General features: G+C 39.6%; 1 protein-coding gene across 2 annotated transcripts in view; it reads right to left on the reverse strand.

The window, feature by feature from the left end:
• Nucleotides 1-17,063, reverse strand: part of tmem198ab (transmembrane protein 198ab) — a 40,564-nt gene extending 23,501 nt beyond the window's left edge. Inside the window, exons 1-2 of one of the 2 annotated variants that reach the window (XM_080297705.1) lie at nt 16,132-17,063; nt 1,129-1,390 (exon numbers count right to left, since the gene is read on the reverse strand). The gene's annotated coding sequence lies outside the window, so the exon portion shown is untranslated. The remainder of the gene's footprint in view (nt 1-1,128; nt 1,391-16,131) is intronic. The other variant, XM_026158305.2, reaches the window with a different exon arrangement.
• Between the last annotated feature and the right edge of the window lie 241 nt (nt 17,064-17,304).

The following is a 17,304-nucleotide window of genomic DNA, read 5'->3' on the forward strand; positions in this document are numbered from 1 at the left end:
CTAGATATAAGCTGTACCTTCATGCAGTATCAATTGCTACCACAAGATGGTGCAGTAAAGTTTTTCTAACCCATATTAACCCGGGCACTACAAATAATAATAATAATAATAATAATAATAATAGTAAAGAAAACACTGAACCTGGAGGTGAACATTTAAATTTATAGAGGGAAATTACAAAAAGTATAGAAAACTATAAATATTGTTTGAAAAACATGGATTTTTGTGGTAGCAATTTATTATGAATGCAACATCAAAATGTGATTGTTTTTGTCACATTTCAGACTTGAAAAGATTTATCACCTCTAGTTATTAATCAACAATTGACTTGGATAAGAGATTTTAAAGGTCTTGGATGTGGTGATTTGTTTAAGGTCTGAAAGGAAAACACTAAAATGGGAGAGTGAAAACAAAAAGAAAGGAGAAAGAGTATAAAAGGGGGGGAAGAAAAAAAAACACAGCCGTTGCCTTCCCACCATGCTGTGTTACATAAGAGCTTCATAATGTATTACTCACTGCACTCCAACTCGTTTTAAGATCTCTTTGCATTGGTAACCATTCCTATGATTCAAAACAAGAAAACACACACACACACACGTACACACACACACACACACACACACACGTACATACACATGTACATACATATATATATGTATGTACGTGTGTGTGTGTGTGTGTGTACGTGTGTGTGTGTGTCTTTTCTCCTTCATATTGCTTACCCTGTTTCCTGTTTCTTTTTTAGTCTATTTATATATTCATTCATAAATTTTGTTAGTTTTTTAATATTTAAAATATGGAAGACCAAAACAGATAAACTCAGACATAAAGAAATAAAGGACTCCATAGAATTTTATATATCATGAAATACACCAAAACTGATATTAAAAATGTATATATTATAGGCATGAATCTGTTTCTAGTATTTTCTATTTATATTTCTCCTGTATTAATTTTCCTTTTTATTTAGTTTTCAGTTTATTTAGTTTAGTTAGTTACTCAGTGGTGGACCAAAACACCCAACATTTTACACTCTCAGCCTTTTGTAATAAGCACATCATCACATGACAACAGAAATTAAAGCACTGTTCATATTCAATACATCCCAAGTTTAACAACATCACTGACCTGAGGAAAATTGTCCCATCTCACGCTCTCTAGAAAACTTCTCTTCCCTCTTCGTCTGAATGCCGGTGGTTTATTGAGAAAATGAGCCTATGAAGCAGACAGACCTCTCTCTGTCTCTCGGTGTTATTCATCAGCCATCCAAGGTAACAGGCTGATGGGTGAGCTGCCAAGAACAGGCCTGTTCATGATGAGCTCAGAACGAGCTGCCAGCTTCCCGCCGCTCACAGCGGAGGACCGAGTGTGTCACCGGTTTACATGTCAGCTTCCGGGAGAGACAGAAGAGACGGAAAAGAGAGGGCGCCACTGTCAATCGTCCCACTGATAACCTAGCACTGCAGCTGCCATCCCTCTGCACATGTTAATCAATACCGGCTGGGGTTTGCTGTGGAAATGTGACCGTGCGCAGAGGAGGATGTGGCCAGTGGCAGCAGAATCATGGGGATCACAGACATACACATGGGTGACAGGCAGGTCAGATTATTAGGACCAAACAGTGCCAAGAGCAGCAGGGTGGCAAAACTCTACTTTCCAAGGGATGCCAGTCATTCCTGAGAAAAAAGCTGGAATACTAAACATTTTAAAAAAAACAAAAAACGAGAAAAATCTAAATTAAGTTTTAATCTGGGCTATCCCAAAATAGACAACATGGACAGGACTTATAACAACATTTTACTGTAACTCTCATAACTGTAAATACTGCTCATGGGAACCAATCTTACTTTTTGAGCATTCAATTGAAGATTGAAATGTTCTCAGGATGTAGTCTAACTCCATCTTCTACTCCAAAAGATCAAACCTAAAGAAGACAGGCCTAGATTAATTTCACCATGATAATAGTTCACCATAAGCTAACTGGCAAACTCTATTTACCAGTTACTCAACCTCTTTAAGCTTTTACTTGAGCCAGCATTCATGCCAGCATTTCAATGAGAGAATAGAAGCTAGCAAGCTAGGATAAACATCTTTTTTTAAAAAGATATGTTAGATAGCTTACACCAAGAATGAATGCGCTAGTTAGCCTAGCAAGCTAACATTAGAGCCGATTACCACCACTTTTAATTTTTGTTTCACCCGTTGTCATAAAGTCACTTTAACCCAGTTGAATAGATCAAGTGTCAGGTTCACAATATATCAATGTGTGCTCGACATACACTTATCCAATTTAAGATAGTTCATCGGGGGCATTGGTCCAGGGATAGACTGGCACACAAATCAAATCAAATCACTTTTATTGTCACATCACATGTGCAGGTACATTGGTACAGCACATGTGAGTGAAATTCTTGTGTGCGAGCTTCACAAGCAACAGAGTTGTGCAAAATACAATAATGTAAACAAGCAAAATACAAGAATGGCTACATCTGAAACTAATAAATATATGTACAATATATAATAGTATATGCATATATAATAGTATACATATACCCAGGGGTGGACCCAGCCTGTATAAGGTGTGGGGGTGCTCCTGGTACATTGTTTCATATGTACTGGTCCTGCCCTTCTCTGTACACCTTTTGGAAATCTCTTTACCATACCATGTCTGAAGTCCTGCGAACATTAAACTTTTCATTACTGCTGGCCAGGCGAGCTATACTGCTGAAGTGGAAAGACTCTCTTCCCCCCCCTCCTCCCTCACACACACAATGGCTAAAAGATATAATGTCTTGTATGGATTTAGAAAAAATTAGATATACAGTTCGTGGGTCTAAAAATACATTTTATAAACTGTGGACCCCCTTTCTGGACTTCTTTGAAAGGCCCAAAACTACTGTTTCTGAGTAGTCCATGGAACCCCCCCCCTCTTGTTTTTTCTTTTCTTTTATGAGTCTGTTTGTTGTTTTTTGCTTTTGTTTTTTGTTTATTTCTGTTTGTTTTTTGGTTTGTTTTTTGGTTTAGTTGGGCATCAGGCTGCCAATTATTTGTTGTTTTAAGGTTTAGGGTGGGAACAAGATTGAAATTTTGGAATATTCTGAAGCATTTTGTGTTATTGTATACATTGTATTAGAACCTTTGTCTAATAAAAAGACCTTTGAAAGAAAATGAATAGATCAAGTGTTTGAGATCAGGTTGTGAAATACAAAAACAAAAAATTGTCTTTTGGTAAAAAAAGGAGGAAAAAGGGAAGAAGAAAGCTATTACTCTCTCAGACTTAAAGACATGCAGGTAATGGTGTTAGGTTAATGGGTCATTCTGAATTGCCCATAGGTGTGAATCTGAGTGTGAACGGTTGTTGTTTCTATGTGTTAGCCCTACGACAGACTGGCAACCTGGTATGGTAGCTAGGATAGGCTCCAGCCCCCCTGAAAAGAATAAGCAGAGGAGAATGGATAGATTTAAAAAACAAAACAAAAAACTACTTGATAATCAAGGTTTTAGACAACTAAATATACTTTGAACTACTAGATACAAATTGGCATTTTCCTTCTGATCTTCACTTTGAACTGTTTTTACATCCAGAGTGCCACCTTTAAAGTGGCATTGTATCGTTATCTCAGCAGGTTAAAATCAAAATTCAAAAATGCCCATCTAATGTCTGCTGTGCTCTGAATGATACTGAGACAGGACATAAAGCTCACTTAAACTTCACTGGTGGAGGTGACTCACATTCCACATGACAACATTACGTGACTCGGTCAGATGAATATTATTTTCAGATTGCACATCGGCTCTCGCCCACAAACACCAGCACGACTCTGCGAGGATGAGGCACGACCGACGGCGCCAAGAGGCCGAGGCGTTCTCACACCTCCTCAGACACACACTGAGCGGGTTACATAAGGCTGAGACTGAATGGGCTGATCCACTTATAAAAAGCACGTGTCGCTCCTGTCATTTCCTCTGATTGGGCAAAATGGGGAGAATCTGCTGATAAGGGATCAGTAAAGAAGGAGGAGTTTTTTCCTAACACACTGCTGAGAGTCATTTTAGTCATAGATAGACAGACAAATAGATGTTGTTCATAAATAAAATGAAAAAAAAAACCAATAATAATAATAATAATAATAATGAGAAGGATTAAGAATGGTCCAAATTACCATCTTTAATTCAGGTTCAACATGTTGCGCCTTCAGTGATGCTTGTCTGCATACCTCGTTGTAACAAGTGTTTATTTGCATTAGCAGTTCCTTCCTAGCAGGTCAAAACAGTCCGGTCATTCTCCATTAACATTAACAAGATGTTTTCTCCCAGCGCACTGCTGCTCACTGGATATATTCTAATTTTTTGGACCAGTCTCTATAAACCCCAGAGATGGATGGAAAATCCCAGTGTAAAAGAACCACGGCAGACCTAACAACATGTACAGGCTTTTCAGCATATTGTTTTCAACACTGTTCTCTGTTGCCGTACACACACAGGCGGCTGCAAAGAAATGTGTATATGTTTATCTCAAGATGACTAAACCTCTTTTTTTTTTCAAATTAAAGATTAAAAATCTTGTCAAACACCAGATTAATGTCAGTTGTTAGACTGGTCCCACGGTGAGTGATCAATTAGTCTGAAAATTGTTTTCAGCTGCAGTTGATGAGAAATAACAAGTTCAAGTGAGGTGAGGAATATGAAAAACTTGTTTTTAACATCTTTAAACTTTTAAAGCGATTTACACTGAACTAAAGCCTGTCACTAATTTAATCCTGTAAAATAATCTAAAGCAAGTTCAGTTTTACATCGAAAAACTCAAATTACTGGAGAAACTGGCAGCATAAAACCTAAAGACATTTGGGATTAAGACGCCTCTCAGGTACTCTCAGATCTACAGCAGCACGTGTTGAAGAAATACCCCCGTTATCTTTCTTATGCAAGTGCCACCCTCCCACAACAAAGGCTTCCTCTCTTTTTCACACTGTCCTAATCCTGCTGCACAGCATGTCTGAACACCCCCCTCCCCAGCTGATCCAGTTGCCTCACTGTTTCGCATCCAACAGTGCACTGAGGGAGACGACCAGAAACACCACTGATCTGTTCCCAAGGAGGAGAAACTAAACATAGAGGCACAGCCACACTGGGGATACTAGTATTAGCAGATCAACAGAGAAAGAAGAAAAAGCGCTGGAACAAATAACTTTTGTTATGAGGGTGTAACGTCAACAAATCTGTGAAGTATAACACAAAACTTACAATAGAGGAAGGCTGACAGTAGTTGTGAACATGGCTGTATGTTCCATGAGTGGAAAGTAAACCTGTGAGGGAGCTGTTCTTCAACTCGAGTTGTCATTATTAAATTTTAAGTTGTTGGCTGCATGAACACAACTTTGAGATAACCTTTGGTCAATTAAAAGTTTCTCATTTCAATTTGATTTAGCTGGACGGAAACTTTGCTGTTATCTTAGAAAATATTTATGATAATATTTATTCGGTTCTTAAATATGTCCTGTATGTTCATATACTTATAATTAAAATGTTGGTATTCAGTTTAATCAATACCTCATGTAAAACAATAAAGAAAAATACTATAAATGATCACGGTAATCACATGGACATTTCCTTTAAAAATAAGCAAAAAATAAAAAATATTCAAATAAAAAAAGTTTATTATCCTACGTAAACGAAATGCTCACGTATTACTCCTCACATCTGGTGTGAGCGTTAAGCTGTCACTGATGGCTGTGACTGGACACAAACACTCGTCTGATATAATTACAGTGAAATCAAATTTGACATTTGTAAGAGTGCCATCTGTTGGCCAGAAAGTGGCATTGCAGATAAGCTAGCTGTTAGCCAGCTAGCTGTTACGCTGGGTATCAAGCAATTCTCCACATTAGACAAAAAATTTAACTTCAGATTACCCAGAAAAAAAGACAGTTTCATCTCATGAAGCCTGCTTGATCAAACTGTGAATTAACCTTCAGGGTAAAACTACAGTCAACAGGACATTTCTTGGAAGGATAGTTGTGTGTTTAGGATCAATCCTGACACACACACGCGCACATTCACAATATAGCATAAGCATAGCATTTGTCATGACATGTCAAGGTTATGCAAAGATTCTTTAAACCTTAGGAAAATCAACTAATCTACTATGAAAACCATAAATTACCTACAAGGATCCAACACTGTTCTGATAATCGCTTTGTATGTACAATGATTGTAGCTCTGACTTTGGATGCCCATGTAAAATCTTTGGTTCACTCCTGTTTTTATCACTTGAGAAACATTCCTAAGCTGAGTCCCATTGTATCGCGCTCCGAATTAGAAATTGTCATTCATGCATTTGTTTCATCTCGTCTGGACTACTGTAATTCTTTGTTTACTTGTTTATGTAAAGCCTCTTTGGATCGTCTGCAAGTTGTTCAGAACGCCGCTGCAAAGCTTCTGACCACGTCCTCCAAGTCTTCCCATGTCACACCCCTGCTGATTCAGCTGCACTGGCTCCCCGTTAAATTCAGAATCCAGTTTAAGGTTTTGACCTTGACTTTCAGGGCTCTGCATGGACAAGCACCAACATATATAAGTGAACTTTTGCATCCATACATTCCCAGCAGGTCCCTGAGGTCATGTGACCAGGGCTTGCTTGCTGTCCAGCACACGAGGCTGAAAACAAAAGGCGACAAAGCTTTTGGGACTGTGGCCCCCAGATTGTGGAACTCTCTCCCTTTGAGCCTGAGATCTGTGGACTCAGTGGTCGCTTTTAAAAAACAGCTAAAAACCCATCTTTTTAAACTTGCTTTTAGTTGATTTTTATTTTTAGGTTTTAGCTTCTGTGAAGCACTTTGTGATTTTTATCTTGAAAGGTGCTATATAAATAAAGTTTTACTTACTTACTTACTCGAGTCAGTGTCTCCAACAACTTTAATTAGACATAGAATAACTTTCTGTAGTATATAGAACTTCATCCTAAATATTAATCTCTGTGAAATTAAGGGGAAAAGACACGCTGCTGTTCGAGTTGAAGAATGGCCGCGCTGCCTCCTCCCATATGTGGAAGTCTCCTGAGTAAACATCTCAAATAAGAACTTGGCGTACTTGCTATTTAGCAACAGCCACGTTCTTGTTCACGTGCAGAAATAGTCCATGCTCTTCTTTGCTCACCCGAGCTTCAATAACACTGGGATCGTGGCACAGATCAATAGGAGGGTTGATTGCATTTTGCAGGGTTTGAAACGAGATGGACCGTGGCCATCAGCTATGATCAACGCAATTATTCCAGCTCCACTGCTTCACATAGTGGGATGAATCAGAACTGTGTTGTTCATTTTTCCAGTTAAAGCTGTGTTTTCCCAACCTGCTGATGCTGTAAGGAGAACTAGAGCGCCGTTAACAAGCTTGAATAATTTCGGAAACCTGATGGACCGATACTGAAACACAGTCAGTTCGTCACAAGTATTGATCTCTAAGAGCCAAGGTTGTTTAGATGATGGAGCGCGTTCCAGCAGCTGAACAATCCTGACTGGAGGGACGAGACAGATTTGAAAATGCTGTTTCGGTCATCGATAACAAGGTCGACATCGGCTTGGAGTCTCACATATGTAGGATTGATGATTGTGTTTGACTTTGGCTACACAGAGTAAAGGATTATGGGTATCTGTCCTCTACATAGGATCAAGGCACTACCATACTGGAAACCTTAACTGCCTTACAAAAACTAGAGGACTATGTTGCATTAATTATTTGTTATTCGAATGGGTTTAAACAATCACCTAGACTGAAGGGCAGCAGTGAATTATTATTATTCCATATTCTGAACAATTAAAGTTAAATCAAGTTAATTTTTACAAATTAATTTTAATTAAATAATTGTTTGATTAATGAAAGACTCCTCCTCCAGACGTCATCCAACCCAGTGGGAAGTTTTTTTTTAATTCTTTGTGAATGTTAGGACTATCAAGATCATCTTCTTCATCCTCATCTAGCTTCCACATGCACTGTGCTTTCTGTGGACTTCAAACTTACAGAGAGCAAACATCCTTTTTCAAAGTTACCCGAATGCCATGTGGAGGATATTCGCTGGTGATCAGAGCTGGTACTCCGGCTACAAATTAGCAGTTTAATCAGTTGAGGAGTCCAAAGGCAAAGCGTCAAGTGAGGACGCTCTGGGTTGCACAGCTTGAAATCGTTCCTGAGCAGAAGAGAGTCAACGTGGACTCCTGCTTTAACCTTCTGAAACATCCAATGAAGAATTGTTGTGCCAAATGAAAACACAGTTCAAGTTCAAAACCAGCTGGACTATCACTCCCTATGACATCCCACTTTGTAAAAATGAAAGTCGAGTTGAAGGATGACTGTTTTACCTTTGCCTTTAATCCACATAAACATCAGTGTAAATGTGCTTTGCTTGGTTTACCCAACAGTCAAAAATAATTATTACAAAAAATATTCACATTAACAGCAACAAGACAGAGGTTTCATGTTGCTGTTTGCTAGTTTTGCTTGATTATGATTTAGATTACAGCTGACTGACTTGGGCACGAATCTCAGGTTTGAGTGCAAGCAGGGGGCTTTTCTCTACATATTTCTTGTCTTTAACCTTAAACAATAAGGCAGTAAAAACAAATAGTACTTTCTTTCTTTTTTTTTAAATGTTCAGTTGAATTAATTCCCAGTTGAGAGTTGCTTGTTTTAAGCTCAAAGGAGCAGGAACGAGCTGTAGCCTTTACTCAGACTGCCCAGCCGCACCTGTCAGCTCCAACAACAAGCCGCAGCCTTCTGAACAAACATCTGGCTCTCAGCACCCCGCAGGTCTCAGCTCTCTGTTTGAGTCTGTACACTAATTAGTTTGACTTGGTGCGCTTATCATCTCTGCTGGACCCTGAAACACTGCACAGGAAGCTCTGACACAAACACCACAATTCCCACAGCTCCTTGGACGTCTGCTCCTCGAGCAGGTAAAGCAGCAAATAGAACAGGAGAGCTCAACATGATGAACCTGTTTGTGAAGAGAACCCAATGACCTCCAAACAACACCAAACTAAGACTACAGTGGACCTTAAAGAGATGAACATGGCCTAAAACCCTGAAGTTACTATGAAGAGAGTCAAAATGTGTAAATTTTCCTAGTTTTTTGTTTTGTTTTTTAAAGATAAAACTGTAGGATTAAAGTGCATCCTATAACGAATAATAACCCTTTCCTGTAGGGACTGTTTTCCAGGTCTGCACAAAAGATGCTTAACTTGCATCTCCTCAACTAGTAGGCACATAGATGTCTCTATAAAGTCTCACGCTCACAGAGAGATGACGAGATTTAAATTACTCATATCTAAGCTGTGCTGCAAATAATTGCAGAAAAACAGCAGGAAGTACTTGAGCACTTGTAGATTTTTTTTCTCTTAATACAGATTTGTAGTATGGTGGCCCTGAGGTCCAAAACACACCAACAACAAGCACTGACTTGACTTTGAATGAAGTTCTGAACCTGATAAAGAAAAGACACGCATAGAGATATCACTCAGATCAACCACAGACAAAGGCAGCTGTAGACGGCAGTTAAAAGTTCTTCCAAAAGCGCACCTACAGAAACCTCGAGAGATTGACTTGTTCTGGTCTTCTCCTTTAGTCGTCCTGACCCGAGGTGAACTACACACAGAGTGAATTTACATTTTAGGGAAGGGAGAAAACATGTCAGTGTAGGACAAAGGGGTGCAACTAAGAAAAGGTCATTGTTTGATCCTGGTGATGTTGCTTCTTTGATCAAACTCGACTGTGTATCACTATGCACATAATGCTTCTTTCACTGCTTGTGCTGCCACTTCTAAAGCATTTTTGTTCTTTCAAAGTACCAATGTTTTCTTAATGTCCTTGTGTTTATCAGTTTAGGTTTTCTTCCAGGACCTGCATCGCTGCTTGTGACTCGATGCTCCAGACAAGAACAAACTCAGCTACATCAGACAGACAGGAGGGGAGGGTGGGGGCCAGGAGGACGTGAGCAGCACCATGCCGGAGACGTTGACCCACTAGTGAATCTGTAGTGACGTGTTGTGGCATTTTCATTCCCCTGGCGGGCTGCAGAGCTCGAGTCGTGCCGCCTGACTGCACCGATAAGACGGCGGCCTGACACACAGTGAATACACAAAGAGCCGGCTCGAGGTCTGCAGGGTTTTTATCAGGCAGCTGCTCTGAGTGGCTCGCATCCTCACACTGTTTCATAACTCAAGTCTGGAAAACTCAAAACATATCAGGAGTTATTTTCATCACAAAATGCTGCCTTTTACTTTCTGTTAACCTGCTTCAGTTAGAAAAAACCTTCACTGCCCAGAATGGCTTTTAAAGGACCCTAAAGGTTTCACGAGCCAATTGTAAGTGAAGGTGAACTGAGCTTTTCAGTCAGGTATGATGATGAAGGATGAGCTCCACTCATTAAAACCCAACTTGACTTGGAGCCTGCAATGCATTCTGGGTCATTCTTTGCTCCTGTGGGTGCAGAAAAGGCTCATTTTGCTCTCCTCTGGTGGATTTATCTCTGTACCAATGCTGAGAGCAATTTCCAAATGGCTTCTCGTGAAAGAAAGCAGGTCTGTCTGAGGGGCTAATGCTACCTTTAAAACGAGCAAGCAAAACTTGATTGATATGGTAGATTAAATTTTTCTTTAATGGCAAAGACAAAACATAAAAAGAAGACAACAGCTAAGGTTAAATCCATAAAATAAACAGAAATTCAATATGATAATAATAGAACCCAACAACAGACCAGTAACCTGAAATTGATAAAGCAGCTAGAAATGAGGTAACATGATTACTGGGACCAGGAAGTAGACTACTGAAAGGCTACTGTTTTTATTTTTAAACACTAATAATATTGCAGCAAATGAAAAATTGTTGGTAGACACAGGCCGCAGACAGCATGTCACAGAGGTACTAAGGTACCAAACCCTTCAAGGTCTTAAATCAACTCCCAAGCTAACCACAAACCAATGCAATGACTTCAGTAACTAAACCTTTTGATATTTCTGTGAGCAGATGACTAGATATAAAAAGCATGGGCAACTTTTCCAACTTCCTCCTGGGATTAATGGCTATGTAAATTCTCAGTCATCCAGATAGTCTTAAGAGCTTGAAAAAGAAAAGTGACTGGAAGATGTTTCATTTCTCAAGTGGCTTCTACAATTCTTAAACCAAGAGGTGGAAAGTTTCATGTTTTTAAACTCTAGTGAAGACTGACCGTCAGGGGGACAATCAGATGTCAACCACCAACAATGGAGGGTTGAGTAAAAAAAGTACTTGCCCCTTTGGTAAATCATGAACAAACTGTCAGCTGAGGGACTGACAAGGTGAATCACGTTAAAAGCTTTCAAAAAGCAACACAACAAAAAAATTCTTGATGATCCCGAAGACTTTTGGGGAAATATTCTGTGGCCTGATGAGACAAAAATGGAACTTTATGGAAGGTTTGAGTCCCGTTACATCTCACATAGAAAAAACACAGTACTTCATAAAAAGAACATCACACCATGGTGGTGGCAGTGTGACGGCCTGGGGCTGCTTTGCTGCTTTAGGATGACTTGCTGTAACTGATGGAACCATGAATTCTGCTTTCTACAAGAGCCTGATATCCACTTACGAGGATATTATGCTGCCACTGGATCTCATTTTTCTCAGAAACAGAAATCAGGTTTAAAAGAAAATCATGTAATTCTTTGTTTTTACATTCATCAGGTCCCAATCAGCCCAAATAGCAAAGAGAAATGAAAAATGCATGCCGTGAAAGAGTTCTTAGGAGGTTAAAGCAATTCTACAAAGAAGAATGTCCCAAAATTCAGAGATGTGAAAGACTCATCGCCAGTTATCACAAATACTTGATTGCAGTTCTTGGTGCGAAGCCTTTCATCTCCACTGCTGCAATAAATGGTTAAAGTTTGATACATGAAAAGGCAGAATTATCCAGAGTTTCAGCTTGATGTGTGGGGAGGACAGCTGGGTGTCTCCAGCTTCTGCAGCTTCTTACACAGCTACACGAGCCTAAAATAGAAACACATTAAAAGCCTTCAACGCTCACCCACTGCCTCCAGTAACGAGTGCAGCTACAGACTAGGTGCCTTCTTGATTAATGTTTGTTTAATATTTTAGACTTAAAGTGTTCATTAAGTGCTGAAAATTATCTAGCAGCCAGCTTGAGCTGATTGTTTTTAGCTGCAGCAATTAGTTAGGCAACTATTATGTTGCTTGAATAACCACTTCGTTTTCCCCCCAAACAAAACTGGCAAACATGTGCTTGTTACAGATTCTCTAAGGTGAGAACTTGCTGCTTTACTTTATCATATTCTGACAATATGAATATTTTAAACACATCCTTTAAAGATAACACCTTTGTTGTAGGCAATATATGTGTTATGAAGTAAGTTATGGAATAAAAATAGATGTAGCAGCTATGTTTGCCTTGCAATTGTCAAATTGTTAGTACACAAGTACACCCTGGGAAGCCCTATTTTCTGATTCATCATCATCATCATCATCATCATCATCACCTTTATTTATAAAGCATTTTAAAACAACCACAGCTGACACAAAGTGCTGTACATTGGAACTGTAAAATAAAATTACCTGAGATATAAATAAAAACCAAATAAAAGAAGAGTGAAATCATTAATTAACTACTTCATTAAAAGAGAAACTAAGTCTCACTGAGGTCATTCTAATAGAAAGCCATCTGCTGAGCTCATAGAGAACCAGTTTCTCCATAGACTTCTATTAAACCAGAGGAGTCGCCCCCTGCTGGCCATTAAAAAGAACACACATCGACATTAGGTTCATTTTTATGACCTGGAAGCTACATCCATCTTTTCTACAGTCTATGGTTTCACCTATGTGTATGAGGTTTGTCAGCTTCATGTAACATGCCAAGATGTACAAAAAAAAAAAAAAAAAAGCTTCTTGGAGCCATACCCTAAACCCAACAGGAAGTCCGCCATTTTAACATCAGTATGAAATGCTTGACACAGCTAGCCATTTCCAGGTTTTATGCAGTGGTGTACTCCACCAAGACAATTAGTCAAATCTGCTTCACCCTTGGTTAGTTCAATCTAAAGATGTTTGCAGTGCTAATTTATAAAGCATTTGGATTTTCGTGCAACATCTTGGCGAATTTCGATGTTTCGCCACAGCACAAGAAGCAGCTAAACTCATAAATTGTTCAATCTTCCCCAAACTTTGTGGTGTTTGAAGCTTGTGGCAGAAAACATCTATAACCTAATATTAAGTCACGGTCATTGTACAAAAGGCCAGCCAGTTCGCAGAACTCACGAACGGAGCCACATCTGCTGAGTAAGATATCATTTGTTGATACTGCCTTATTTGGTTGAATGATCCACTATCCAGTATTGTTTGTATTGTTGTATTACACATTTAATACACTCTGTTCACATAATTATAGAAGACTTTTATGTTCTTTCCACCAGAAACCACACCATCACTCACCACACGGCATATAGCATTTTACAGCCTGTTAAATCCCCTCACTCACATTATGGATGTGTGCTTCGGATTCTTGTTAATTAAATGAGTGAACAACAGATACCTGAGTGGCAGTGGATTTTGTGGATACACCATCTGTTCTTATCGGACAACCCTGTTGAGATTGTGGATTCATAGAGTCAGCACCTTATCATCTACATCATTCATAGTCAGGAGGTCAAGTCCATCCCTCTTAAAGTGACCTCCTCCATTACAGTCATAGCACACAGTGTGCCACAGTCATAGCAGCAACAGGAAGTCTAAATTACTGTGTGATTTAAAAAAATGTTTAAAAATCATACGTAAGTGATATTTGTAAGGTTCGTTCTGAAGGTTCGTTCTGAAAAATATTGACTTCAGAGATCAATCAGTTGTTTGTGTCACACTTCTCTGCAACCCATGCTTTGCACTGCAGTACTGACGTGTAGCCTGGATTTAATTTCCGATTGTCTACACCTGACCAGGTGTGTATAAATTATAAAACTTTCCCCTCAGAACTTGGATGTCAGAGCTCAGAGTGACAACACAGCCACGTTTCCATTGGCAGTCGCCAGAAAAACAGGCTTTGTTTTGCTCTCTAGCGAGGTAGGGCCACTCAATGATCAACAGCAATACCTGAGCCCTGTACTAAAAAACGGAACTTTATCTTATCCAGGTATCTTTAAGGTTGGCTCTGAGTTTACTGTACTCCTAAGGTCTTTCACTTCCAACGAAAGATTTATTGAACCTCTGCAGGGAGAACAGTTTTTCAGTGTCTTTGTGTTTCTCTGATGGGGATCAGTAATAAATATAATTCTTAAATGCAACTTTATTCCTTTTTTGTGTTGGCAGAAAATAATTTTGCACAGTTTTATGGGTACATGTCTTAAGTTCTTTATTAATTTTTATTTGGCAACCATTTGATAATGTCTCAAAAAATATTATGTTAATAAAAGCACTCCTAAAGTAGGTGATGCTCATAGGTATAATTTTCTGTGGAATAAAAGTCAAATGCTCTGCAAAACGCCCCTTTTAGATTGGTCAGATGCTGGAAACACCGCGTATTTCATGTGAATAATCAGCATAAATGCTGCGTTAACTTAGCAAGTTTATAACTAGCTTTGTGTGACCATTTATCCTGATTGCAAGCATTTGGGTAAGTGAAACCAGATACGTGAAAGATACACTACGCTGAACCCTTTATAGTATATAGTATTTGTTTTTTGGGGGGAGGGGCTTATATCTACAAAAATGTTCATGTGCACAGTCTGGTCTGTATACAGCTTAGTTAGCAAAACACAAATACTCAAAAACGGTGGTTCAGATTACAGGTTCTACGGTTTACAACACTCTGCTGCCATCTTGAATCACAAAGTCTGACTTTACGGAGGTCGTCACAGCTGAAAACTCCAACTGAGAACTTTGGATTTACTGCTTCCCACTGCAGACATAGGCATGCCTGAGGTTGGATTGGGAGAGACAAGACTTCTTTCTCTCTTGACTGCAGTTGTGAACTCTGTTAAATTTAACTTGGATTACTTAGTGCTACTTTCAACTTCTTCTGTAGGTATTTCTTCATATCTAATTTGACAGATTTTTGACAGATTTTTATGCTGGACGCCCTTCCTGATCCAACTCTAAGGGATTTATGTATCCTCCTGTTCTCAAATCAATGGACCTCTACACTATGGAACCACAACTGATAAAACCCATTGTCCTAAAAAAAAATGACAGAAAATTAATCACTCTATATGACAAATTGATCACCTAAATCTTTTTTTAAAGCTGAATTTCAACCTTTCTCTGCTTCCAGCCTCTCAAACACAATGATACTTGGGTTTCTCTTAATGCCATGATTGTACACCAAAGATCTGGACTAAAAATAGTATTTAGGAGGATTTCCAGGATAGTGTGATGCAGTTTTTCCAACATTTCCCAACATTTTACGGACTAGATGATTACTCTTCTAATTGCAAACGTAATTCTGGGATGGTGTTAAACCTTTAAATAACTGTTATTGGCAAAGATCTACGTTAAACACCTGAGAGGTGGAACCAAAACATGCTGCTAGTTAGCTTTATATATCAATGAATCCACTCACGTTTCAGTACCAAAGAATCTGAATGCCAATTTTAGCTCCAATTTCCCAAATTTAACCCCAGCTTATGAGTGAAACTAGCGACTGCTTTAACTATGATGTTTATTTTCTAAAATTAATCATCCTAGTCCTAAAATTCTAAATCAGGAGGTTAAACCAGGCTTAAAACCAATCCGGAGTTTGTTTCAGATCACTTCAGGGACCTCTGGGAATGCTCAAACTCAGACAGACATGCTCTCAGCCCTCTCTAAAAATACTCCATCCATCCATTATCCATCCATCCATCTGCTATAATGAGAAGCAACTGACTCCAACCAAAGATCGACCCCGATGCGGCCATCCGGGTCAGACATCACCGGAGCTCAGCATCCATCACAGGAAGCCAGCTGGCCTCAGTTAAATCCCAAAGAGTCTGCATTTTAGTGCGTAAAAACACGTCCTCTCCAGCTAAAAGCATCAGTTAAAATAAAGATGCGCTCCTTCCTGATGTTTGACAGCAAGTGTTTGAGACAAATAAAGCGCGCCGTGCGCGTTAATCTGCCACTCACCATCATCCCCGACAGGTTGACGCGCCTCGTCCGCGTTCGCATCACAGCCAAAGGAGCCTCCCGAGCCCGAAACACCGACCATTTCCACCGTTTTGACCCCGGACGGCGTGCTCAGTGTTCCCCGGCAGCCTGCAGGGCGGTGGATCCCCGGCCGCTCGGACTAGTCATCCATCGGGGAGAAAGTCTTACAGCAAACGATTAGTAAAATAACCGTTACATGCCGGATATAAAGCAGAGCTGTGTGTGAGCAAACAAAAAGAGCTGCTGGATGATCCGGGTTGTGGGCTGGTTGGATGGCCGGCTGGATGGATAGTTGGAGGATACTGAGCCGCTCGCATTAAGCGGGTAGAGGATGGCCTCTGCAAAAAATAAAAAATAAAAAATAAATGACGAGGGCTCACTTGTCAGAGCCTGCACGGCTTTACTGATTATGAAGGAGGGACATTTAAATTCTAGCAGCGGCTCCTAGAGGCTGAGCTCTTAAATGCAACCACAGGATGAAGCTTCCTTTTATACTGTTTATTTAATATTAATTCAGTATTGCTCTGATATCGAAGGCTACAGGCACTACCTGCTGGTAAAGGCCTTGGAGCACACTCCCCGAGTATTTCAAATGGAATTACAAGTCATGGGGTCCCTTAAATAGAGGGATCTTCTAAATACCAGTTAAACAGAACCAGAAGGAACTTTTAGCATTTGACAACAAGAGTGAAGAAGTCACAGAAGTACAGCAGCAGCGTTTAAAGGCCGAGAGGTCATATTTACACCTGTCACTAATTATAGGAGTATTTTACTGACTGATTTCTGCCTCCAGTCTTATGTACCTGCTGAGATTTCTCCTCCCACATTTAATCAGAAATAAACCCCAATGACCTTCAGTAACACTTGGTCTGTCATCGGTTGGCCAGAACATTGACCACATGATCATACACCCCCCCCCCCCCCCCCCCCCATTTGTGTCTGTGTGTGTCTTTGTAGCTTTATCTAAACTACACAGAAAAATCTCCCCCACATGTCATAAAACTCAGATCATCTCAAACTGGAATGTTGCCATCACATTTTTCAAGGAAAAAGGTGGTCCAACCTGGTACTAGCAAGGTGTACCTAATAAAGGGGCCAAAGAGTGTAGGTAATTGTTCAATATGTTATGAAAGTTTCTCTCTTATTGTATGT

The sequence above is a fragment of the Astatotilapia calliptera genome, chromosome 23, assembly GCF_964374335.1.
Source record: "Astatotilapia calliptera chromosome 23, fAstCal68.1, whole genome shotgun sequence".
Taxonomy (NCBI): domain Eukaryota; kingdom Metazoa; phylum Chordata; class Actinopteri; order Cichliformes; family Cichlidae; genus Astatotilapia; species Astatotilapia calliptera.